At 46.7% G+C, this 26,223-nt stretch overlaps 1 non-coding gene across 1 annotated transcript; it reads right to left on the reverse strand.

Annotated features, from left to right (window-relative positions):
* Positions 1–16,484: 16,484 nt before the first annotated feature.
* trnam-cau (transfer RNA methionine (anticodon CAU)) lies at positions 16,485–16,556 on the reverse strand. Its single transcript has one exon. It is a non-coding gene; the product is annotated as a tRNA-Met (tRNA).
* Between the last annotated feature and the right edge of the window lie 9,667 nt (positions 16,557–26,223).

Consider the following 26,223-nt stretch of genomic DNA (forward strand, 5'->3'; position numbering starts at 1 on the left):
TGCTTTTTTTTAAAATTAGTACGATCGATGTGGTGTCATTGACTGAAGTCGGGTTTGAGCAGGTTTGAGTTCCAGAGAATATATCAGTGCTGAACACGTGAAGACACGAACACGACATTTAAAGACCGTTTCACCATGGTGTAGGACTCTGAATTCCTCAGATATCAAGTAAAACAAACGAACGCTTGTGCATCCAGGTAGCTGGCTGGATGTAATGATTGTATGTAACCCCGATAAACCTTTGATTTATTTGCTGAACAAGAATCTTTCAATCTCCGCCTTAAAAATAGTCAATGTCCCGCTTCCGCCGCCTTCTGAGGCAGAGTTCCAAAGTCGCACAACTCTCTGAGAGTGAGAAATGTCCACATCTCCGTCCGAAAAGGGCGACATCCTTGTTATTCGCTGCCCAGTAGTTCTGCTCTCACCCACAAGCAGTGACATCCTTTCCACGTCCACTTTGTCAAGACCATTCAAAATCTGATGTACTTCAATCAGATCAACTGTCACTCTTCACATCTCCACTGGAAACAAGTGCAGTCTGTCTAACCTTTCCTCAATAGCAAACCCGCTCAAAGACCAACAAACAACAAAGAAAAGTACAGCACAGGAAGAGGCCCTTCGGCCCTCCAAGCGCGTGCCGACCATGCTGCCCGACTAAATTAAAATCTTCTACACTTCCTGGGTCCGTATCCCTCAATTCCCATCCTATTCATGTGTTTGTCAAGATGCCGCTTAAATGTAACTATCGTCGCTGCTTCCTCCACCTCCTCCTGTAGCGAGTTCCAGGCACCCACTACCCTCTGTGTTAAAAACTTGCCTCGTACATCTACTCCAAATCTTGCCCCTCGCACCTTAAACCTATGCCCCCCTAGTAATTGACCCCTCTACCCTGGGGAAAAGCCTCTGACTATCCACTCTGTCTATGCCCCTCATAGTTTTGTAGACCTCTACAAGGTCGCCCCTCAACGTCCGACGTTCCAGTGAGAACAAACCGAGTTTATTCAAACGCTCCTCAAAGCTAATGCCCTCCATAACAGGCAACATCCTGGTAAATCTCTTCTGCACCCTCTCTAAAGCCTCCACATCCTTCTGGTAGTGCGGCGACCAGAATTGAACACGATACTCCAAGTGTGGCCTTACTAAGGTTCTATACAGCTGCAACATGACTTGCCAATTCTTGTACTCAATGCCCCGGCCAATGAAGGCAAGCATGCCGTATGCCGTCTTGACTACCTTCTCCACCTGTGTTGCCCCTTTCAGTGACCTCTGGACCTGTAGACATAGATCTCTCTGACTTTCAATACTGTATATTCCCTCCCTGCATTATACCTTCCAAAATGCATTACCTCACATTTGTCCAGATTAAACTCCATCTGCCATCTCTCCGCCCAAGTCGCCAAACGAACTAAATCCTACTGTGTCCTCTGACAGACCACGTCGCTATCCGCAATTCCAACAACCTTTGTGTCATCTGCAAAATTGCTAATCAGACCATTTACATTTCCCTCCAAACCATTTATACACACTACGAACAGCAAAGGTCCCAGCCCTGATCCCTGTGGGTTTGAGGACTATATCAGATCAGACATAACCTATTTGAATGGTGGAGCAGACAGGATGGGCCGAATGGCCTACATCTGCTCCCACGTCTTACAGTGTAATGAGATCATCTGATGAACTTGGTTTCACGGCTGGGCTGCCGGTTCCGGAAAGACAAAATCTGCCAGCAGTGCCCCAGATGAAGCTGGCGTCTGTTTTGGAGCTTCTGAAGCCGCAAGTTTTCATGGTGCCAAACTCCTGCCCAAAGCTGGTGTCGTGATTTAAATCGATTATCAGACAGAGGATTAGGAATATCGGTATAGAGATTCGTGGAAGAAGATTCACTCCTCAGGCCTGTTGAACTCCGAATCTAACCTTCATCCTAGTTCCGTGTCGACGAGGATGGATTCAGACCCGCAGATGCAAAGCACAATGGATTAGCAGCGCATCACCTTCACCTCTCGGCCAACTCGCCATGTAACCTGACTTCACCAAACCACCTCATGGACTTTTAACACCCGCAATAACTAACGGAAGAAGGTTGTCTTTGTGCATTGGTCCAGATGTGCAGCCAGATGTGAAGTGTTGGAAATGTTGTTTCTGTCAGCAAATTACATTTCAATCATGTCAGCTCAGGGATTGTTCTGAAAGGACTGATGGGAAACACTTCAACACCATGTCCAACATGTTTCTACACATTGCAAATAAAACACCGCGGAAAGACTGAAAGTTACAAACAATTGATCGCATCATGATGGACATCACTCGGGCGCCTTAAACATCCCTTCAATGTCGGAGTTATGACGATTCTAATTTGTTATCCAGAGAATCCCTGCAGACATTCGGCCTCTTGAGTCTGCACCGAACGTCGGAAAGCGCACTCGACCTGGGCCCCCTCCTCCGCTTCTCACTGTAACCCCGTACTTGCTCATGACGAAGCCACCGAACTTACACATCATTAGACTGTGAGAGGAAACAGGAACACCCGGAAAAAAACACGCAGTAACGGGGATAAAGTGTAAACTCCACACAGATAGTCATGCAAGCTGGAATCCAACTACTATGAAATGCCAAGGGACAGGATGAATTGCTCTAACTCCACGTGAGTTGAGTGTGTGGGAAAATGAATGGCAGATGAATGTATAATTTGTATAAATGTGAGGTTATACACTTTGGGAGCGAAACCAGGAAGGCAGATTGTCATCTGAATGCCCATTAATAGGAGAGGGGAATGTGGACGAGACCTGGCGGTCCTCGTACACCTGTTGCTGAGGGTGAGCTTGCAGGTGCAGCAGGCGCGAAAGGAGGTCAATAGTATGTTGGCCTTCATCCCGAGAGGATTTCAGTGCAGGAGCAGGAATATCCTTGGTGCAATTATCCAGGGCCTTGGTAGGGCCACGTCTGGAATATCGTGTGCACATTTGGTCTCCTTCTCTGTGAAAGGGTGTTCTTGCTGTAGAGGGAGCGCAGAAGAGGTTCAGCAGACTGATTCCTGGGATTAAAGGTCTGACGTATGAGGAGAGACTGGGCGGTTGCGATCGCATTCGCTGGCGTTCAGAAGAATGAGGGGGATCTCATAGAAACCTATCGAATTCCAAAAGGACTGGACAGAGTTGATGCAGGAAGAATGCTCCTGATGGTGGGATGTTCAGAACCAGGGGTCACGTCTGAGGATATGGGGTAGACCGTGTTGGATTGAGAAGACTATAAATGTCTTTACGCAGAGTTTGGTCAGATTGGAATTTGCTCCCACAGCAATTTGCTGAGGCAAACCACCATATTTTCAAGAAACAGTGTGATAACGCACGTGGGGAGAAGGCAATCAACAATACGGGAGGGGAGGCGGGGGAAGGAGGGATCAGCCAATTGGGTTGGATGATCAGCCATGATCACAATGAATGGCAGAGAAGGCACGAAAGGCCGCAGGGCCTCCTTCTGCTCCAATTGTTTATGTTTCTATGATTGGCGCAGAGCAACTTAAAGGCTGCTAGGCGGGAGGTGCCGCTGATCTTCACAGGAACAGACAGTGAGACGGAACATTGATCATAAACAGACAGTGAGAGAAGACAACACAATAAACACAGGAAGCAACAATGGGAAATAACAAATCCATTCGATTGGAATGTTCAATACCGTTTGGAATTGACAAAACACCGCCTGAAGAGGAAATTAAATTGGAATTCCCAACATTTTACCATCTGGGAGAGAAAGGAGAAACGGAGAGAACAATGTAGGAAGGAAGAAAAGAAAGGATGGAACTGCTCCCTTGTACTTGGGGAACTGCTGGCCCACAATTTGCAGCATCTCACCGATTAGAAACAAAAGGACATAAAACTCTATCATTCGTGGATTCAATCAGATTCAGATTCATTTTGAACTCTAAAGGCTAAAGTATTTCTCACTCACTCAATATATTGACACATTTGAGAATAAATTGATCCCACAGGGTAATGTTGTGTTTCTGCTCTCTGGTTATTTGTTTTTCCTGTTACTCTTCCATTCGATGTAAATCAACAGGAAGAGGGAAAGGAGCGAGGGAGCGAATATTCTGTTTCCTTACATGATTCTCTTCTGATCGTCACTTTACAGAATATTATCAAGGTGTAAATGAGGAAATCTGTCAGCATTGAAATTTAATCTTCGACAGGAGGTCTTGTGGCGCCCGATAGCGCTTCTGAATGCCGATCCGAATGCTGCGTGTTAAATCACGTCAGGCTCACAGTGTTTTTCTGCTTGTTCCAGGATTTTATATCTGGACAAAGCCCATTGTGTGGGGAAGTTTTGAAAATCACACAAAGATAGAAAGTGAAATATGTTGTGAAGACGACAGAAGCAGATTACAGACGGATAGAGAGAGGTTGAGTGAGTGACAGAAACCTGGCAGCTCCAAATCAATGCTTAAAAAGCGCAGTGTTTCCCTTTGGCAGGTAGAGTAAAAATAAACAGAGCTTTACTTCGATGGCCAACGGCTGCAGAATTACGAGGGATCTCGGTTTGCTGATGCATGAATCACGAAAACTGAGTGTGTCAGTGCAACAAGTAATTAAGAAGGTGAGTAGAATTATATACTTATTACGAGAGGAGTTGAACATAAAAGTAAGGGTGTTATTCTTGAGTGATACAGTGAATTGGTGAAACCACATCACAGGATCAGAGAATGGTTACAGCTCAGAAAAAGGTCATTTGGACAATCGTGTTCGCACCGTCTCTCCAAACAAGCATTACGACTTCGGGCTATTCCCCTGCCCTGTCCCCGAACTTCTACAAGTTTTTTCTATTCAAGTAATCACCTGATGCCCTCCTGAACGCTTCGGTTGAACCTGCCTGCACCACACTTCCAGTCAGTGCATTCCAGACCCGAAGCACTCGTTGTGCAAAAGTGCTTCTTTTTCAAACATCACATCTGCTTCCTTTGCAAATCAACTGAAATCTGTGCCCTCTGGTTCTTGCTCTTTTAACTCGGGGGAACTGTTTCGCTCTATTTACTTCGCCTAGCCCCCTCATGATTTTGAACATCTCGATCAAATCTCCTCTCAGCCTGATCCTGCCCAAGGAGACCATTCCCAACATCTCTAATCTATCCTCATAAATGGAACCAATCCTGTAAACCTCTTCAGCACGCTCCCCAATACGTCCACAGCCGTCCTATATTGTGGCTCCCAGAGCTGTGCAAAATATTCCATCTGATGTCTAACTGGCGCCTTGCACAGATTCAGCATAACCTCCTTCCTCTTGTTCTCTTTTCCATTCGGAATAAACCCAGAATATGATCTGCTTTATTGTCTGTTCTCTCCACCTGTCCTGCTACCTTCAATGATCTATCCACACATACACCCACTTCTCTCTGCTCCTTCATCCCATAAATATTTGAATGGCAGCACCGTAGCATAGTGGTTAGCACTATGGCTTCACAGCGCTGGGTCTCAGGTTCGGATCACACTTGGATCAGTGTCTGTGTTCTCCCTGTGTCTGCGTGGGTTTCCTCCGGGTCCTCCGGTTTCCTTCCACACTCCAAAGATGTGCAGGTTAGGTGGATTGGCCATGCTAAATTTCCCTTAGGTTAGATGGGGTTGCTGGGATACGGGGTCAGGGTGGAGGTGTGGTTTTCAGTGGGGTGCTCTTTGAAGAGCCGGTGTAGATTCCATCGTCCGAATGGCCACCTTCTGCACTGTAAATTCTAAGATTCTATACTTCCCTACAAAAATGCATCATCTCACACGTCTCCAGATTGAAAATCTTCTTTTGTTTTTTCAAGTTCTATCCAGATTGTCCACGTCTCAATTTACAAAATTCCCAAGTTTGTACCATCATCAAACTTTGAAACTGTTCCCTGTACACCATGATCTAGCACATTGTTATATATCACGGAAAGCAAATGTTCCAGTAGGAACCCATGTGGAACACTACAAACCTTCCAGTCCGAAAAGTCTCCATTGACCATTATATTCTGTTCTTAATATTCAGCCACATTTAGATCCATATTGCTGCTGTCCCTTTTATTCCAGGAGCTGTAACATTTCGCTAATTCTGTGCAGTTTTGGTCTCCTTATTTGAGGAAAGATGTAAATACGTTGGAGACGGTTCAGAGGTGGTTTCCTCGATTGGTGCCAGGAATGAGCGGGTTTTCTATTGAGGAAAGGTTAGACAGACTGCACTTGTTTCCAGTGGAGATGTGAAGACTGACAGTTAATTTGATTGAAGTACATCAGATTTTGAATGTTCTTGACAAAGAGGACGTGGAAAGGATGTCACTGCTTGTGGGTGAGAGCAGAACTACTGGGCAGTTAAAAACAAGGATTTCGCCCTTTTCGGTCGGAAATTTGGAAATTTCTCCCTCTCAGAGAGTTGTGCGACTTTGGAACTCTGCCTCAGAAGGCGCGGAAGCGGGACATTGATTATTTTTAAGGCGGAGATTGAAAGATTCTTGTTCAGCAAATAAATCAAAGGTTATCGGGGTCACATACAACCATTGCATTCAGCCAGCTACCTGGATGAACAAGCGTTCGTTTGTTTTACTTGATATCTGAGGATAAATTCAGAATCCTCCACCATGGTGAAACGGTCTTTAAATGTTGTGTTCGTGTCTTCACATGTTCTGCACTGATATATTCTCTGCAGCTCAAACCTGCCCCCTATTTCAGTCAATGACACCATATCGATCGTCCTGATTTTAAAAAAACAGGGTCCGTCCGGGATTTGAACCCGGGACCACTCGCATTTCATTGCAAATGGAAGTTCCCTAAGCGAGAATCACACCCCTAGACCAACGAACCAACCGACGATGACGATTCACTCAAACCAGCTTCTCATTGCCTCCCGAAGCTTATTGTATCAGCTCAATGCGCTTCCATATTCCTGTTCAATTTGGTATCGTTGTTAAAATAAAATCAAAAGAAAAATTGTTGTCTCTTGCTTTTCGTACTGGGATCATTGGGTAAATTGGGGTATTTTGGGTTTGTTGGCCTCCACTGAGAACAGAATAAAACAGGACCTGAGGAACGAGCAGTTCTCCGAAAGCTAGTGTTTGAAACAAACCTGTTGGACTTTAACCTGGTGTTGTCAGACTTCTTACTGAACAGAATAAAAGACATACGGGCCCAGTCGTTGCTCTTGCTGAGTATTTCGCAAGCCCAGGCCAGATGGTGGGGGGTGAATGTAATGCGACATGAATCCAGGGTCCCGGTTGAGGCCGCACTCATGTGTGCGGAACTTGGCTACATGTTTCTGTTTGTCGATTCTGCGATGCCGCGCGTCCTGAAGGCCGCCTTGGAGAACGCTGACCCGGTGGTCAGAGGCTGAATGCCCTTGACTGATGTGTTCTCCGGTGTGACATGTGAATATTCCATTCATTCTCTGTCTGCAGTCTCTGCTGCTGTGTGTGGCACAGGTCTCCATAGACCGACGAGCCAGCCGCTGATTTGATCTCACTTAAAATAACTTTTAATTGCGTCCCAAAGCCCATCAGTTTCCCCACAATAATAAATCAGAAATGTGAATGAACAATGTGACATTTATCTCTCTGTACTGGTGATGATCAGAAGCAGGGATGTCAGTTTTCACCACTCGCCAAGTCGGCCTGTGGTTGCGTCTCGCCAATCACGTGGGTAATGTCATTCTGCCAGTCAGTGTGTTCAGTTGGCATTTTAGGAGAAATTCGAAGTCATCATGACTTCATCAGTGGCCCCATGGTTCAGGTGTGAGTGATAGAACATAGAAAATTACAGCACAGAACAGGCCCTTCGGCCCACGATGTTGTGCCGACCCTTTGTCCTAGATTAATCATAGAATTTACAGTGCAGAAGGAGTCTGCACCAGCCCCCGGAAAGAGCACCCCACCCTTGGACTGTGGGAGGAAAATGGAGCACCCAGAGAAAGCCCATGCACACACGGGGAAGATGTGTAGACTCCGCACAGACAGTGACCCAAGCCGGAATCGAACCTGGGACCCTGGAGCTGTGAAGCAATTGTGCTCTCCACAATGCTACTGTGCTGCCCTTATGAAGAAATTAATCTACACTATATCATTCTACCTTAATCCATGTACCTATCCAATAGCTGCTTGAAAGTCCCTAATGTTTCCGACTCAACTACTTCCACAGGCAGTGCATTCCATGACCCCACTACAATCTGGGTAAAGAACCTACCTCTGACATCCCCCCTATATTTTCCACCATTCACCTTAACATTATGTCCCCTTGTAATGGTTTGTTCCACCCGGGGGAAAGGTCTCTGACTGTCTACTCTATCTATTCCCCTGATCATCTATCAAGTCGCCCCTCATCCTTCTCGGTTCTAATGAGAAAAGGCAGAGCACCCTCAATCTTTCCTCGTAAGACCTACTCTCCATTCCATGCAACATCCGGACAAATCTCCTTTGCACATTTTCCAAAGCTTCCACATCCTTCCTAAAATGAGGCAACCAGAACTGTACACAGTACTCCAAATGTGGCCTTACCAGGGTTTTGTACAGCTGCATCATCAACTCACAGCTCTTAAATTCAATCCCTCTGCTAATGAATGCTAGCACACCATAGGCCTTCTTCACAGCTCTATCCACTTGAGTGGCAACTTTCAAAGATGTATGAACATAGACCCCAAGATCTCTCTGCTCCTCCACATTGCCAAGAACCCTACCGTTAACCCTGTATTCCGCATTCATACTTGTCCTTCCAAAATGGACAACCTCACACTTTTCAGGTTTAAACTCCATCTGCCACTTCTCAGCCCAGCTCTGCATCCTATCTATGTCTCTTTGCAGCCGAGAACAGCCCTCTTCACTATCCACAACTCCACCAATCTTCGTATGGTCTGCAAATTTACTGACCCACCCTTCAACTCCCTCATCCAAGTCATTAATGAAAATCACAAACCGCAGAGGACCCAGAACTGATCCCTGCGGTACGCCACTGGTAACTGGGATCCAGGCGAAATATTTGCCATCCACCACCACTCTCTGACTTCTATCGGTTAGCCAGTTCATTATCCGACTGGCCAAATTTCCCACTATCCCATGCCTCCTTACTTTCTGCATAAGCCTACCATGAGGAACCTTATCAAATGCCTGACGAAAATCTATGTACACTACATCCACTGCTTTACCTTCATCCACATGCTTGGTCACCTCCTCAAAGAATTCAATAAGACTTGTAAGGCAACACCTACCCCTCACAAATCCGTGCTGACTATCGCTAATCAAGCAGTGTCTTTCCAGATGTTCAGAAATCCTATCCCTCAGTACCCTTTCCATCACTTTGCCTACCACCGAAGTAAGACCAGTTTGGCTGTAATTCCAATGGTTATCCCTATTCCCTTTTTTGAACATGGGTACGACATTCGCCACTCTCCAATCCCCTGGTACCAGCCCTGTTGACAGTGAGGACAAAAAGATAACTGCCAACGGCTCTGCAATTTCATCTCATGCTTCCCATAGAATCCTTGGATATATCCCGTCAGGCCCGGGGTACTTGTCTGTCTTAATGTTTTTCAAAATGACCAACACACCTTCCTTCCGAACAAGTATTTCCTCGAGCTTACCAGTCTGTTTCACACTGTCCTCTCCAACAATATGGCCCCTCTCATTTGTAAATACTGAAGAAAAGTACTCGTTCAAGACCTCTCCTGTCTCTTCAGACTCAATAGACAATCTCCCGCTACTGTCCTTGATCGGACCTACCCTCGCTCTAGTCATTCTCATATGTCTCACATGTGTGTAAAAGGACTTGGGGTTTTCCTTGATCCTACCCGCCAAAGATTTTTCATGCCCTCTCTTAGCTCTCCTAATCCATTTCTTCAGTTCCCTCCTGGCTATCTTGTATCCCTCCAGCGCCCTGTCTGAACCTTGTTTCCTCAGCCTTACATAAGTCTCCTTGTTCCTCTTAACAAGACATTCAACCTCTCTTGTCAACCATAGTTTCCTCACTCGACCATCTCTTCCCTGCCTGACAGGGATATTCATATCAAGGGCACGTAGTACCTGTTCCTTGAACAAGTTCCACATTTCACTTGTGTCCTTCCCTGACAGCCTATGTTCCCAACTTATGCACTTGAATTCTTGTCTGACAACATCGTATTTACACTTCCCCCAATTGTAAACCTTGCCCTATTGCAGGCACCTATCCCTCTCCTTTACTAAAGTGAAAGTCACAGAATTGTGGTCACTATCTCCAAAATGCTCCCCCCACTAACAAATCAATCACATGCCCTGGTTCATTGCCAAGTCCCAAATACAATATGGCCTCCCCACTGGTCGGACAATCTACATACTGTGTTAGAAAATCTTCCTGGACACATTGCACAAACACCACCCCATCCAAACTGTTTGCTCGAAAGAGTTTCCACTCAATGTTTGGGAAGTTGAAGTCCCTTCTGCACCTTTCCAAAATCTGTTCCCCAATCTGTTCCTCCACATCTCTGCTACTATTGGGTCGCCTATCGAAGACTCCCAATAAGATGACTGCTCCTTTCCTATTTCTGACTTCAACCCATACTACCTCAGTAGGCAGATACTCCTCGAACTGCCTTTCTGCATCTGTTATCCTATCTCTAATTAAAAACGCCCCCCACCCCTTTTACCACCCTCCATAATCTTATTGAAACATCTACAACCAGGGACCTCCAACAACCATTTCTGCCCCTCTTCTATCCAAGTTTCCGTGATGGCCACCACATCGTAGTCCCAAGTACCGATCCATGCCTTAAGTTCACCCATCTTATTCCTGATGCTTCTTGCGTTGAAGTATACACACTTCAACCCATCTCCGTGCCTGCAAGTACTCTCCTTTGTCAGTGTTCCCTTCCCCACTGACTCACTGCACGCTTTGGAGTCCTGAATATCGGCTACCTTAGTTGCTGGACTACAAATCCGGTTCCCATTCCCCTGCCAAATTAATTTAAACCCTCCCGAAGAGTACTAGAAAACCTCCCTCCCAGGATATGGGTGCCCCTCTGGTTCAAATGCAACCCATCCTGCTTGTACAGGTCCCACCTTCCCCAGAATGCACTCCAATTATCCAAATACCTGAAGCACTCCCTCCTACAGCATTCCTGCAGCCACGTGTTCAGCTGCACTCTCTCCCTCTTCCTAGCCTCGCTGTCATGTGGCACCGGCAACAAACCAGAGATGACAACTCTGTCTGTCCTGGCTTTTAACTTCCAGCCTAACTCCCTAAACTCGTTTATTACCTCCACACCCCTTTTACGACCAATGTCGTTGGTACCAATGTGCACCACAACTTCTGGCTGCTCACCATCCCTCTTAAGGATCCTGAAGACACGATCCGAGACATCCCTGTCCCTCCCTGGCACCCGGGAGGCAACATACCTTCCGGGAGTCTCGCTCGCGGCCACAGAATCTCCTATCTATTCCCCTAACCATTGAATCTCCTACTACTATTGCTTTTCTATTCTACCCCTTCCCTTCTGAGCCCCAGAGCCAGACTCAGTGCCAGAGACATGGCCGCTAGGACCTTCCCCCGGTAGTTCATCCCCCGCAACAGCATCCAAAACGTTATACTTGTTTTGAAGCGGAACAGCCACGAGGGATCCCTGCACTGTCTGCCTGTTTGTTTTCTTTCCCCTGACTGCAACCCAACTACTCTTGTCCTGTACCTTGGGTGTGGTTACCTCCCTTTAACTCTTCTCTATAACCCCTTCTGCCTCCCAGATGATCCGAAGTTCATCCAGCTCCAGCTCCAGTTCCCTAACAGGGTCTCCGAGGAGCTGGATTTGGGTGCACTTCTCGCAGGTATAGTCTGTGGGGACACCTGTTGTATCCCTCACCACCCACATCCTACAGGAGGAGCATGCAACAGGCCTAGCCTCCATTCCCTCTTACCTTAGAGAATATAGCTGCCCTGTGGACCAACTGGACCTCGCCCTCCGACTCTTCTCCCAGTCAGCTGCACTCTCTGTAAACTCCTGGATCCCTTCTCGCTCTTTGCAGAAATGTAGGAAACGAAATGAAAGGAGCACCTTACTCCCTCCTCACCTAACTCCCTCAGTCACCAAACTCTCACTATAGCACTCAAATGCATCAAATTCAGCACTCAGTGCAAACCATGATGTTTATCATGATGTGATCAAATGAGCGTCTGTTTCAGTCTTTCTGCGGGGAGTTTTCATGCTGAGGAGAAACATGTTGGACATGGTCTGGGAATGTTTCACTCCGGTCCATTACCAATATATCCAGCCCGGATGGGATGGGCGTTTCCTTCCAAACGTTGCAGGACACTTTATTAATATTGATTAATATTGGTTAAGTATCATTTATAAGTATTGTTTCATATGTTTAGTGTAGTTTATTTAGAAATATTAATTATCAGACCCGATAATTTTTTACTTTCATTCCCCAAACAGCCAAATTGGGTGAAAACCATGAATGAGAGGCAAAGGGAGCCCCGGTCATTTGTGCGGTCAGTGGTTTGTTTATGAAGCTGAGTAAAGGCGGCAGAAGAACATTCTGGGATAAGCCAACGGATTCACCTGCGCCAATCCAAGCAGCCAGACTATTTACAACAAGGGAAGTGAAAATTTACCCGGAGTCCTGGGATCATTATTCGTTCCTCAGCCAGAGTCACTGAGCAGATCATCCGGTCATGAACTTGGCTTCTGCCTGCGGGGTCTTGCTGTGCGTATTTAAGCAAGAATCTCACGTCCTGAGGCCACCGCTTCCCCATTGAATCGGAGGTATTGGATTATCCTCGGGTTCAACACTTCGCTGGAGAAATGGATCCTCGCGGATGAAAGTTTAATGTCAGAAGTGCGATTCGAACACACGTCTCCAGAGGAGACTGTGACCGAAACGCAGCATCTTCGTCCGCTCGGCCATCGGTACGCGCTGTGACAAACGGTGTGTTCCGTGCACGAATCGATTTAAATCCTATCGTCATTGTCATTTCATTTCAAACAAGAACAAAGAACAAAGAAAAGTACAGCAAAGGAACAGGCCCTTCGACCCTCCAAGCCCGTGCCGACCATGCTGCCCGTCTAAACTAAAATCTTCTACACTTCCTGGTTCCGTATCCCTCTATTCCCATCCTATTCCTGTATTTGTCAAAATGCCCCTTCCATGTTACTATCGTCCATGGTCCCACCGCCTCCTCCGGCAGCGAGTTCCAGGCACCCACTACCCTCTGTGTAAAACACGTGCCTCGTACATCTCCTCTAAACATTGCCCCGCGCACCTTAAACCGATGCCGCCCAGTAATTAACACCTCTACCCTGGGCAAATGCCTCTGACTATCCACTGTGTCTATGCCCCTCATAATTTTGTAGAGCACTATCAGCTCGCCCGTCAACCTCCGTCGTTCCAGTGAGAACAAACCGAGTTTATTCAACCGCTCCTCGTAACTAATGCCCTCCATACCGGACATCATCCTGGTAAATCTCTTCTGCACCTTCCTAAAGCCTCCACACCCTTCTGGTAGTGTGGCGACCAGAATTGAACACTATACTCCAAGTGTGGCCAAAGTAAGGTTATATACAGCTGCAACATGACGTGCCAATTCTTGTACTTAATGCCCCGGCCAATGAAGGCAAGAATGCCGTATGCCTTTCTGACTACCTTCTCCACCTGTGTTGTCCCTTTCAATGACCTGTGGACCTGTTCACCTTGATCTCTCTGACTTTCAATACTCTCGAGTGTTCTGCCATTCACTGTATATTCCCTACCTCCATTTGACCTTCCAAAATGCATTACCTCACATTTGTCCGGATTAAACGCCATCTGCCATCTCTCCACCCACGTCTCCAAACGATCTAAATCCTGCTGTATCCGCTGACTGTCCTCATCTCTATCCGCAATTCCACCAACCTGTGTGTCGTCTGCAAACTTACTTATCAGACCAGTTACATTTTCCTCCAAATCATTTATGTATTCTACGAACAGCAAAGGTCCCAGAACTGATCCCTGCGGAACACCACTAGTCACAGCCTTCGAATTAGGAAAGCACCTTTCCATTGCTACACTCTGCCTTCTATGACCTAACCAGTTCTCGATCTAACTTGCCAGCTCACCCCTGATCCCGTGTCACTTCAACTTTTGTGCCGGTCTACCATGAGGGACCTTGTCAAAGGCCTTACTGAAGTCCATATAGATAACATCCACTGCCCTACCTGCATCAATCATCTTTGTGACCTCTTCGAAAAACTGAGTTTACCTCGACAATCCAACCAGCCAAACTATTCACAACAAGAGAAGAGGAATTTTACCCGGAGTCCTGGGATCAATGTTAATTCCTCAACCAGAGTCACTGAGCAGATCATCCAGCAATGAACTGGGTTTCTATCTGTACGGTCTTCTTGTGCGAATCGAAGCAGGAATCTCATGTCCTGAGGCCACCGCTTCCCCATTGTATCTGAGTTATTGGACCTTCCTGAGGTTGAACATTTTGCTGCAGAAATGTAACCTCGTGGACGAAAAGTTAATGTCAGCAGTGGGATTCGAACACACGCCTCCAGAGGAAACTGCCACCTGAATGCAGCGTCTACGATCGCTCGGCCATCCTGAGGCGCTCTGGCAGAAGCCATGCTCCGTGCACAAATCGATTTGAGTTCTTTCTTAATCATCATTTCATTCTAAACTCGATGTGATTTTCCTATTTTTGAATCACAGCCAGAGTCTTGCATCCGACTGTCATCCTTCTCCACGCCGCTGGGGGTTATGGAGCTTCTCAACGCTGCATTGACCTGTTTGCCCAAATCAACAAAGACCAAACTGCCGCCGACCTGTTCCTCACACGAATATAATATATTGCGAGTCGAAGATCTGAGCGGCGTGAAGGATGCAATTAGACTGTTGCATTCTTGCGACTGGAATCTTTCTCCACAGCTGCTTCTCTTGCTGCTTTCACAGACAAGTAGCCAAAGAACCCCTGCAGTGTCCAAACAGGAGGACGTTCATCCAGTAAAGGCGTCAGAAGAGGACTCTGGGAGAAGTCAACTGAGTAACCGCGACAATCCAACCAGACAGATTATTTACAACAAGATAAGAGGAATTATACCCGGAGTCCTGGGATTAATATTACTGCTTCAACCAGAGTCACTGAGCAGATTATCCATTCATTAAGTGGGCTTTTTCCTGTGGGAATTTAAGCACGAATCGCACGATACGAGGCCACCTCTCCCATTGCATGGGAGATATTGGATCATCCTGGGGTTGAATATTTTTCTTGAGAAATGTAACCTCGTGGAGGAAATGTTAATGTCAGAAGTTGAATTCAAACCTACGCCTCCAGAGGAAACTGCGACCTTAACGCAGCGCTATCAACCGCTCTGCTATCCTGACGCTTTGTGGCAAAGGATATGCTCCGTGCATAAATAGATTTAAGTTCGATCTTCACCGTTATTTCATTTCGAACGAGATGTGCTTTTCCTATTTTGAACGCCAGCCAGAGTCCCGTATCTGGGTGCCATTCTTCTCCAAGCCACTGGCGGTTAAAGGGAGGGAAAAGAGCTAACTTTTCGAGTGCAGGTTACCCTTAGTCAGAGCTGGACAGGAAACGTTCTCCAGTAGTATCCCACAGAGGGGCAAAATAGATATATTACGATATCCAGTAATATCTCGCAGGGGGCCAATAAGGAAATACATCTTTATCGAGCAATAAATCGCGATAGAAACCGAGTTCACATCTTCCCCTCTCGGATGGATGTGAACAATCGAACCTGCGAGACTATTTACAAGAGAAGACGAATTTTACCTGGGAGTCCTGGGATCACTATTAATTTCTCAACCAGAGTAACTTTTGCATGTTGGGTCTTGCTGTGCGTATTTAAGCAGGAATCTCATGTCCTGAGACCAAAGCTTTCCCATTCAAAGGGAGGAACTGGATCTTCGTGAGGTTGAAAATCGCGCTGGAGAAATTTAATCACGTGGAGGAAAAGCCAAAATCAGGAGTGGGATTTGAACCCGCGTCTCGAGAAGAGACTACGACTGAACGCAGCGCCTTTGACCACTCGGCTATCCTTATCGGCTATCTCAAACGTAAGATCCGTGCACAAATCGACTTAAAATCTATCTTTTTCGTAATTTCATTTCGAACAAGATATGCTTTTCATACTTTGAATCCCAGCCAGTCTCCTCTATGCGAGTGTCCTCCTTGTCCAAGCCGCTGGATGTTAAGGAGCTTCTCTTGCTTCATTGGTCAGTTTGCTTCAATCAACAAGTACCGAATCTCCGCTCTACCTGTTCCTCACACGAAGATGTTGAGAGACTAAGATCTGAACGATGTGAAGCATCCAATTGGAGAGTTGCATACTGGCGACGGCAATCTCTTTCCACAGCTGCTTCCGGTGCTGCTTTCACAGCAATGTAACCGAAGAACCCGTCCAGTGTCCAAACATGTGAACGTTCATCCAGTAGACGCGCAGCAAACTTTTGATACTAATAAAGCAGAAGTCCTGCTGACAAATCGCCACATGTTTCCGTTTGGTGTGAGTGAGAATGTAAATAGCAGAGGATGGTTTCGATCCATCGACCTCTGGGTTATGGGCCCAGCACGCTTCCGCTGCGCCACTCTGCTCGTGGCTGATGCTCTTTGGGGTCGGACTTGAGGCAAAGTTTAAAGAAATCAGTAACAGCGTGATCAATGTTCACAGAGAGTGAAACTTCCGTCCCGACCGTCATTCTATGAAGGTGATTCCAGTCACTCCCCACTTTCCCAACAGAACAACGTCACAGAATCAATCACATCACCATCACAGAACAACCATTCGGCACGAAAGTAAACTATTTGAACGATGCTGACCAGAATCAGTGAGCTCAAACGTGTGTTCCTGTTGAAAGAAAAAACGAGGAGGTGAATAGTTGTGTGGCTAGCGCAGGGCAGTAATGACGTACCTCCTGGTTTAAGGAGCAGAGTGCCGCAGCGGAACCGTGCTGGTCATCAGCACGAGGTCGAGGAATCAAGGCATTTCTCTGTTATTGACATTCTCCCTCACACCAAAAGTAAACATAACGCACGTTCTTGTTTGCTTTGCAGCAAATACCTATTAGAAGCTTTCTTGCAGTCTCATCCCGACATTAGTCCCAGGAATGAAGGAGACAGCATGACACATTACAACATTGTAAAGCTCACACAAAGGGAACCACAGAGAAAATGCTTTAATGTCTCAGCAGGTCTGACAGCATCCGTAGGGAGAGAAAAACGCTAACGTTTCGTGTCCAGGTGACCCTTGGTCAAAACTGCACGGGAAACGTTATCCAGTAGTACCCCACAGAGGGGCAATATAGATATATAACGATATCCAGTAATAACTCACAGGGGGGCAATAAGGAAATAAAGCTTTATCGAGCAATGAATCACAATAGAAACCGAGTCCCCAACTTCCCCTCTTGGACGGATGTGAACAATCCAACCAGCCTGACTATTTACAAGAAGAGAAGACGAATTTTTCCCGGAGTCCTGGGATCAATGTTCATCCTCAACTAGTTTCACTGAAGCAGGTTATAGAGTCATTAACTGCCCTTTTGCCTGTGGAGTCGTGCTGTGCGTATTTAAGAAGAATCTGATGTCCTGAGACCAACGTTTTTCCACTGAAAGGGAGCTATTGGATCTTCCCGAGGTTGCAAATCTTGCAGGAGAAATTTAACCTCGTGGAGGAAAAGTCAAATTCAGGGGTGTGAGTGGAACCCACGCCTCCAGAAGAGACTGCGACCTGAACGCAGCGCCTTAACTGCTCGGCCATCCTGATGCGTCGTCGCCGAAGCAAAGATCCGTGCACAAATCGACTTAAATTTTATCTTCATCGGCATTTCATTTCAAACAAGATATTCTTATCCAAATTTTGAACCCCAGCAAGTCCTGTATCTGAGTGCCACCGTTGTCCAAACCGCTGGGTGTTAAGGAGCTTCTCAGTCTTTTCCAGGTTCACATTCATGGTTCAAATGATATATTTTTTCATTATAACCTGTTCCTCACACGAAGGTATTGAGAGACGAATATCTGAGCGACGTGAAGTATACAATTGGAGAGATGCATCCTGGCGACTGGAATCTCTCTCCACAGCTGCTTCCGATGCTGCTTTCACAGCCGAAGAACCCCTCCAGTGTCCAAACAGGTGAACGTTCATCCAGTAGAGGCGGCAGAAGGGAGTTCTCGGAGAAGTCAACTTAGTCACCTCGACTATACTGTGGGTAGCTGAAGAACAGGTGTCAAGGAGCAGATCATACTGAAAGGAAAATGTTGATACTAATAAAGAAAAAGGCAGATTTGCTGCTGGGTGATAGCGACTTGTTTGCTTTTGGTGTGAGTGAGAATACAAACAGCAGACGATGGTTTTGGTCCATCGACTGCTGGGCTATGGGCCCACCACGCTCCCGCTGCGCCAGTCCGCTCGTGGTTGAGCTATTCGCGGTCAGACTTAAGGCAAAGTTTGAAGTATTCGGTAACAGCTTGATCAACGTTCCCAGGGAGGTGAAACTTCCGCCCCGAACTTCTTTCTGTAAAAGTGATGCCAGTCACTCCCCACTTTCCCATCAGAACAACGTCACAGAAGAAATCACATTACCTTCACAGAACAACCATGCAGCACGAAAGCAAAATATACATTCTTCCTCACGCCAAAAGTAAACAAAACGCACGATCCTGTTTGCTTTGCAGCAAATTTCTATTGTAGTCAGAATCTCTATTGGAGTCTCATCCCGACATTAGTCCCAGGAATGAAGGAGACAGCATGACAAATTACAACATTGTAAATGTCACAAATAGGGAACCACAGATAAAATGATTTAAAATGTCAGCAAGTCTCACAGCATCTGTGGGGAGAGAAAAGAGCTAATGTTTCGAGTCCAGGAGACGCTTTGTCAAAGCTGGACTGCAAACGTCACCCAGTAGTACCACACAGAAGGGCAATATAGAGATATAACGATATCCAGTAATACCTCGCAGGGGGCCAAAACGTTAATAAAGCATTAACTAGAAATAAATCACAATAGAAACCGTGTTCCCAGCTTCCCGTCTCGGACGGATGTGAACAATCCAACCAGCCAGACGATGTACAACAAAAGAAGATTAATTTTAGCCGGAGTCCTGTGATCAATTTGAATTCCTCAACCAGAGTCATTAAGCAGATTATCGAGTCGTTACATGGGCTTCTGCCTGTAGGGTATTGCTGAGCGTATTTAAGCAGGAATCTCATGTCCTGAGACCAACACTTTTCCATTGAATGGGAGGGATTGGATCTTCCTGAGGATGAAAATATTGCGGGGGAAATTTAACCTCGTGGAGGAAAAGTCAATATCAGGAAAGGGATTCAAACCCACGCCTCCAGCAGAGACTGCGACCTCAACGCAGACCGCTCGGCCATCCTGATGCGTTGTCGTCGAAGCTCAGATCCGTGCATAAATCGACTTAAATTCTATCTTCATTGTCATTTCATTTCAAACAAGATATGCTTTTCCTACTTTTGAACCCCAGACAGAGTCCTGTATCTGAGTGCCATCCTTGTCCAAGCCGCTGGGGGTTAAGGAGCTTCTCATTGCTGCATTGATCAGTTTGCTGTAATCAACAAGGTCCGAATTCCCGCTCTACCTGTTCCTCACACGAATGCATTGAAATTCTAAGATCTGACTGACGTGAAGTATACAATTGGAGAGTTGCATTCTGGCGACTGCAATCTTTCTCCACAGCTGCTTCTTTCACAGACAAGTAGCCTAAGAACCCCTCCAGTATCCAATCAGGTGAACGTTCATCCAGTAGAGGCGGTAGAAGAGAGTTCTGGGAGAGGTCGACTTAGTCACCTCGGCTGTACTGTGGTTAGCTGAAGAACAGGTGTCAAAGAGCGGATCAGACTGAAAGCAAAACTTTGATACTAATAAAGAAAAAGGCAGATGTGCTGCTGACAAATAGCAACTTGCTTCCATTTGGTGTGAGCGGGAATATGAATAGCAGAGGGGGGTTTCGATCCATCGACATCTGGGCTATGGGCCCAGCTCGCTTCCGCTGCGCCACTCGGCTCGTGGCTCATTCCTTTCCTGGTCGAACCTGAGGCAAAGTTTAAAGAAATCTGTACCAGCGTGAACAATGTTCCCAGAGAGGCGAAACTGCCGCCCCTAACTTCATTTCATAAAGGTGATTCCAGTCACTCCCCACTTTCCCATCAGAACAACGTTAAAGAAGAAATCACATCACCTTCACAGAACAACCATTCAGCACGAAAGTAAATTATCTGAACGATGCTGACCAGTATCAGTGTGCTCAAACGTGTGTTCTTGTTGAAACAAAAAAATGAGGCAGTGAATAGTTGTGTGGCTACCGCAGAGCAGTAATGTTGTAGCTCCTGGTTTAAGGAGCAGAGTGCCGCAGCGGAAGCGTTCTGGGCCATTAGCCCGAGGTCGAGGAATCGAGGGTATTCTCAGCTATTTACATTCTCCCTCACCCCAAAAGTAAACATAACACACGTTCCTGTTTGCTTTGCAGCAAATACCTATCAGAAACTTTCTGGCAGTCTCATCCCGACATTAGTCCCAAGAATGAAAGAGACAGCATGACACATTACAACATTGTAAAGCTCACACATAGGGAACCACAGAGAAAAGGCTTTAAAGTCTCAGCAGATCTGACAGCATCTGGGGGGGAGAGAAATGAGCTAACGTTTCGAGTCCAGGTGACCCTTCGTCAAAGCTGCTCGTGAAACGTTATCCAGCAGTACCCCACAGAGGGGCAATATAGATATATAACGATATCCAGTAATAACTCACAGGGGGCCAATAAGAAAATAAAGCTTTATCGAGCAATGAATCACAATAGAAACCGAGTCCCCAACTTCCCCTCTTGGATGGATGTGAACACTCCAACCTGCCAGACTATTTACAAGAGATGACGAATTTTACCCTTCTCTTGGGATCAATATTAATTCCTCAACCAGACTCGCCGAAGCAGATTACCGAGTCATGAACTGGGCTTTTGCCGGTGGGGTCTTGCTGTGCGTATTTAAGCTGGAATCTCATGTACTGAGACCAACGCTTTTCCATTGAAAGGGAGGTATTGGATCTTCTTAAGGTTGAAAATCTTGCTGGAGAAATTTAACCTCGTGGAGGAAAAGTCAATATCAGGAACGGGATTCAAACCCACGCCTCCAGCAGAGACTGCGACCTCAACGCAGACCGCTCGGCCATCCTGATGCGTTGTCGTCGAAGCTAAGATCCGTGCACAAATCGACTTAAAGTCTATCTTCGTCGTTATTTCATTTCAAACAAGATATGCTTTTCCTTCTTTTGAACCCCAGCCAGAGTCTTGTATCTGAGTGCCATCCTTGTCCAAACCGCTGGTGTTTAAGGAGCTTCTCATTGCTGCATTGATCAGTTTGCTCTAATCAACAAGGTCCGATTTCCCGCTCCACCTGTTCCTCACACGAAGGTATTGAAAGGCTAAGATCTGAACGACGTGATGTATCCATTTGGAGAGTTGCATTCGGGCAATCTCTCTCCACAGTTGCTTCCCGGTGCTGCTTTCACAGACAAGTTCACTGACTGTACTGTGGTTAGCTGAAAAACAAGGAGCGGATCAGACAGAAAGCAAAACTTTGCTACTAATAAAGAAGAAGGCAGGTGTGCTGCTGACAAATAGCGACTTGTTTCCGTTTGGTGTGAGTGAGAATATAAATAGGCTTGCAACTTGCTGGCGAGGCCGTCGCCGGTGATGATGACGTGGCGTGGACTCGCTGAACCAGGTTCAGGAGCTCGAGCACGGAGCAGGGACGCTCTGTCAGGCCCGACGATTTCAGACCACAGTGTTGCCTTGATCGCCTTGTTGGTTAGACCTAGTTGACAGGAACCAGTGGCAGCTATGGCATTGCCATTGTAGTCAAGGAACTGGCATGCCGGTGGAAGAATGCTTGGTCTGGCGCGCATGGTGTCGAGGCCGGATTTTGAGATGAGGTTCGCTGATGCGCCGGTGTGAAGTTTGAATCGGATGCAAGCCTTGTCTCATTTCATTTCATTTCGTTTTCATTTCATTAATTGTGTGGACAGCACACCACTTGTCGATCCACACTGAGGATCGAGAGGCGTTTCTCGTTGTGGTGGAAGGCAGCGCATGTGTAGTTATGATGCCCACCCAGTATGGGGACCTGACGCACTCAGCATCAGGGTCTGTTGGGCTGTCGGGATCGGAATCTGGCATGCCTTGTTGCATTGAGCGGACACTTTTGCACCGCAGCTGGGATCGCTGGCTGCTGAGCGGTGGAGCAGATCTGCAAAGGGCTGCATAGTGGCCAAGCTTGCCACACTGTAGAGACCGGCGTCCTTTTGCCGGACATTTCCGCTTTAAGTGGGTGGAGCCACAATTCGGAGATGTCATGACGCCGACGACAGGGCATTCCGTGCGCCATCGTGCATGCGCAGTGCGGTCGGTCGACGTACGCACCTGTGCAGTCATGTTTTCGGCCTCGTCGTCCACTCGGTCATGGCGCACATGCACAGGGACCCGGGAAAAGTGCACAAAGTGACCACTCTCCTCGATGCTCAGGCCCTGCATTTGAACAATGGCCTGCACCAGTTCCGCCTCGTGGGAGGCCAGTTTTGCAGTTTCTGCCGCCCTGATGTGGGAGTAACGATTCTTAGCATGCCCATGGATAACGCATGTCTCGATAGCAACTGAGAGGGTCAACTGTTTGACTTTCAGGAGCTGCTGCCGAAGGGAATCGGAGTGGACCCCGAAAACGATCTGATCCCGGATCATGGAATCAGCCATCGAGTCATAGTTACATGACTGCGCTAGGATGCGTAGATGGGTCACGAAGAACTGAAAAGGATCATTCTTACCCTGAAGCCTCTGCTGGAAAAAGTACCATTCAAAGCTCACATTCACCTCAGTGTCGCAGTGGCTGTCAAACTTCAGCAGGACTGTTTTGAATTTTGTTTTGTCTTCGCCGGCAGCGTACGTAAGGGAGTTGTAGATGTGGATGACATGGTCCCCCACGGTGGAGACAAATAAAGTGATCTTCCTGGCATCCGATGCTGCTTCGAGGTCGGAGGCCTCGATGTACAGGAGGAACTTTTGCTTGAAGATTTTCCAATTGGCGCCAAGGTTGCCGGAGATGCGGAGCTGCGGAGGAGGCTGGTGTTTTCCATTTCACCGGATGGCTGCTTCCTGGTCAATGCTGATTCACTCGAGGTAGGTCCGTCAAGATCAGTATCACTCTGGTACCATGATGTGTTAGGCAGGTAGGCTCAATGTGGACTGCACTCGATGCAGGGAAGCTAAAAACAGACGTCGAACACTGGAGAAAATCCAACACTGTTTTATTCAACGATAGAACTGATACACATATGCAGCTGTGGGTCGACACTATACTGAACTGACTGGAGACCTTGTAGTAGCCTGATCAGACTTACTAGCTACCGCATGGTGTTTGCACTTGCTAGCTCGTGGACTCTGACTGTCTCAGTGGCTGGGTCCAGAGAGAGCGGGAAACCTAGTGCCCTCTGGCTTTATAGTGGTAGTGTCCTGTTTGGTGATTGGCTGCACTGTGTTGTGCCTGCTGGTCATCCTGTGTGTCCATCACTGACTGTCTGCATCTCATTAGATACATGAGTGGATATTATGACAGACTCCAAATCCAATGGTCTTTTCCCGCGGAGATTCTATCCCTTCTCACAGACAGACTGGGGGACTCGTCATCGCATGAAAGCCATAACTTCCTGGAGTGATTCCAGGTTGGGTTTATATCGCATAAACTGTCAATGAATGTCTTGTTAAACGTAGTTCAGTTAGCGGAGTGGCTGTGGCTTGGTACTTGCAATCAAATGGGGTTCCCCCGCACAGATTCGAAACCTACTCGCACTGTAGGCAGCACGGTAGCACAGTGGTTAGCACAGTTGTTTCACAGCTCCAGGGAGCTGCCTTTGCGGAGTCTGCGTGTTCACCCGGTGTCTGCGTGGGTTTCCTCCGGGTGCCTCCGGTTACTTTCGGACGTTCGGTGCAGACTCAAGAGGCCGAATGTCCTGCAGGGATTCTCTGGATAACAAATTAGAATCGTCAGAACTCCGACATTGACGGAATGTTTAAGGCGTCTGACTGATCTTCATCATGATGCGATCAAATGTTTGTATCTTTCAGTCTTTCCGCGGTGTTTTATTTACAATGTGTAGAAACATGTTTAACATGGTGTTGAAGTGTTTCCCATCAGTCCATTCAGAACAATCCTTCAGCTGATATGATGGAAATGTAATTTGCTGACAGAAACAACATTCCCAACACTTCACATCTGGCTGCACATCTGGACCAATGCACAAAGCCGACCTTCTTCCGTTAGTTATTGTGGATATTAAACATCCATGAGGTGGTTTGGTGAAGTCAGGTCCTATGGCGAGTTGGCCGAGAGGTGATGGCGATGCGCTGCTAATCCATTGTGCTTTGCATCTGCGGGTCTGAATCCATCCTCGTCGATGATCCATTTCCTGCGTCTCCGCGTTGGGCCACATATTGAGGGTGACCTGATGATTCATTCAGTGTATCCGGAACTAGGATGGAGTTTAGATTCGGAGTTCAACAGGCCTGAGGAGTGAATCTTCTTGCACCAATCTCTATACCGATATTCCTAATCCTCTGTCTGATAATCGATTTAAATCACGACACCAGCTTTGGGCAGGAGTTTGGCACCATGAAAACATGCGGCTTCAGAAACTCTAAAACAGACGCCAGCTTCATCTGGGGCACTGCTGGCAGATTTTGCCTTTCCAGAACCGGCCGCCCAGCCGTGAAATCAAGTTCATCAGGTGACCTCATTACACTGTAAGACGGAGGAGCAGAAGTAGGCCATTCGGCCAATCGTGTCTGCTCCACCATTCAAAGAGATTATGACTGATCTGATATAATCCTCAAATCCACTTTCCCGCCACATCCCCATAACCCTTGTTTTCTTTACTGATTAAATCTTGAACATATTAACTGACCCACCCTCGACAATCCTATTCGCTGAGAAACGATATTTCCACAGATACACTATCTCTTTAGAGAAGAAATTACTCATCATTTCTGGCTTAACTGGGCGGTCCCTTACCCTGAGATTAATCCCTCAGGTCCCAGACTCTCCCACGTGGAGAAACAACCTCTCAGCATCCACCCTGTCAACCCCCCTGAAAAGCTATTAAATCTGTGAATTTGAATGGTGGGAATTATTCCCTGTCCCAAAGATTAGTTCAGGCCTCTGGATTCCCAATCCAGTGACATAATCTTTCTTCCCTCTGAACAACAGTTGATTCGGCTCATTATTAAACATCTTGGGCCAGTGGGCAGATGAATGGCAGATGGAGTTTAATTTGGATAAATGTGAGGTGAGGCATTTTGGTAGCTCAAATCAGTGATTGACCTACTCAGTTAATGGTAGGGAGTTGGGGAGAATTACAGAACAAACAGATCGAGGAGAACAGGTTCACACATCCTTGAAGGTGATGTCGCAGGTGGACAGGGTGGTGAAGAAGGCATTCAGCATGCTAGGTTTTAAGGTCAAAATATTGAATCCAAGAGTTGTGATGTCTTGTTCAAGTTGTACAAGACATGCTGGTAAGACCACACGGGAAATACTGTAATCAATTCTGGTCACCCTATTTTCGGAAGGATTTTGTTAAACTAGAAAGGATGCAGAAGTGATTTACAAGGATGGTACCAGGACTTGATGGTGTGAGTGAAAAGTAGAGGCTGGATAGGCTGGGACTTTTTTTTTCCTGGAGCGTAGGAGGCTTATGGGTGATGTCATAGAGGTCTATGAAATAATGAGGAACATAAATAAGGTAACGAGGAGCATCTGAACGGGTTGCCAGAGGCAGTGGTAGTGGCGGGTATCATTTTGATTTTAAAAATCAGTTAGACAGTTACATGGGCAGGGTGGGTGTAGATGGATATGGGCCAAATGCGGGCAAGTGGGACTAGCTTAGTGATAGAAACTGGGCGGCATTGACAAGCTGGGACGAAGGGCTGTTTCCATGCTGCCAACATCCACGACTCTTTGACTCTGTCTGTCTTCCTGATGATATTAGAATTTCCTCCACAGAATTGTATTGAACCGATTGATACATAATATTTTATTCTATATTTTATCCAAGTCAAACAGATACTGTGGATTCATCAGGGGATAAACAAAATACTAGGATGAGAGCGAATTGAATGAACAATGTTCCCAAAAATTATATTCCAAAAAGAGCCCTGCAACGTTTGGATGGAAAGGTGAAACTTTGAGCGGAGGAAG

This window comes from Scyliorhinus torazame, chromosome 24 (genome assembly GCF_047496885.1).
Source record: "Scyliorhinus torazame isolate Kashiwa2021f chromosome 24, sScyTor2.1, whole genome shotgun sequence".
Taxonomy (NCBI): Eukaryota; Metazoa; Chordata; class Chondrichthyes; order Carcharhiniformes; family Scyliorhinidae; genus Scyliorhinus; species Scyliorhinus torazame.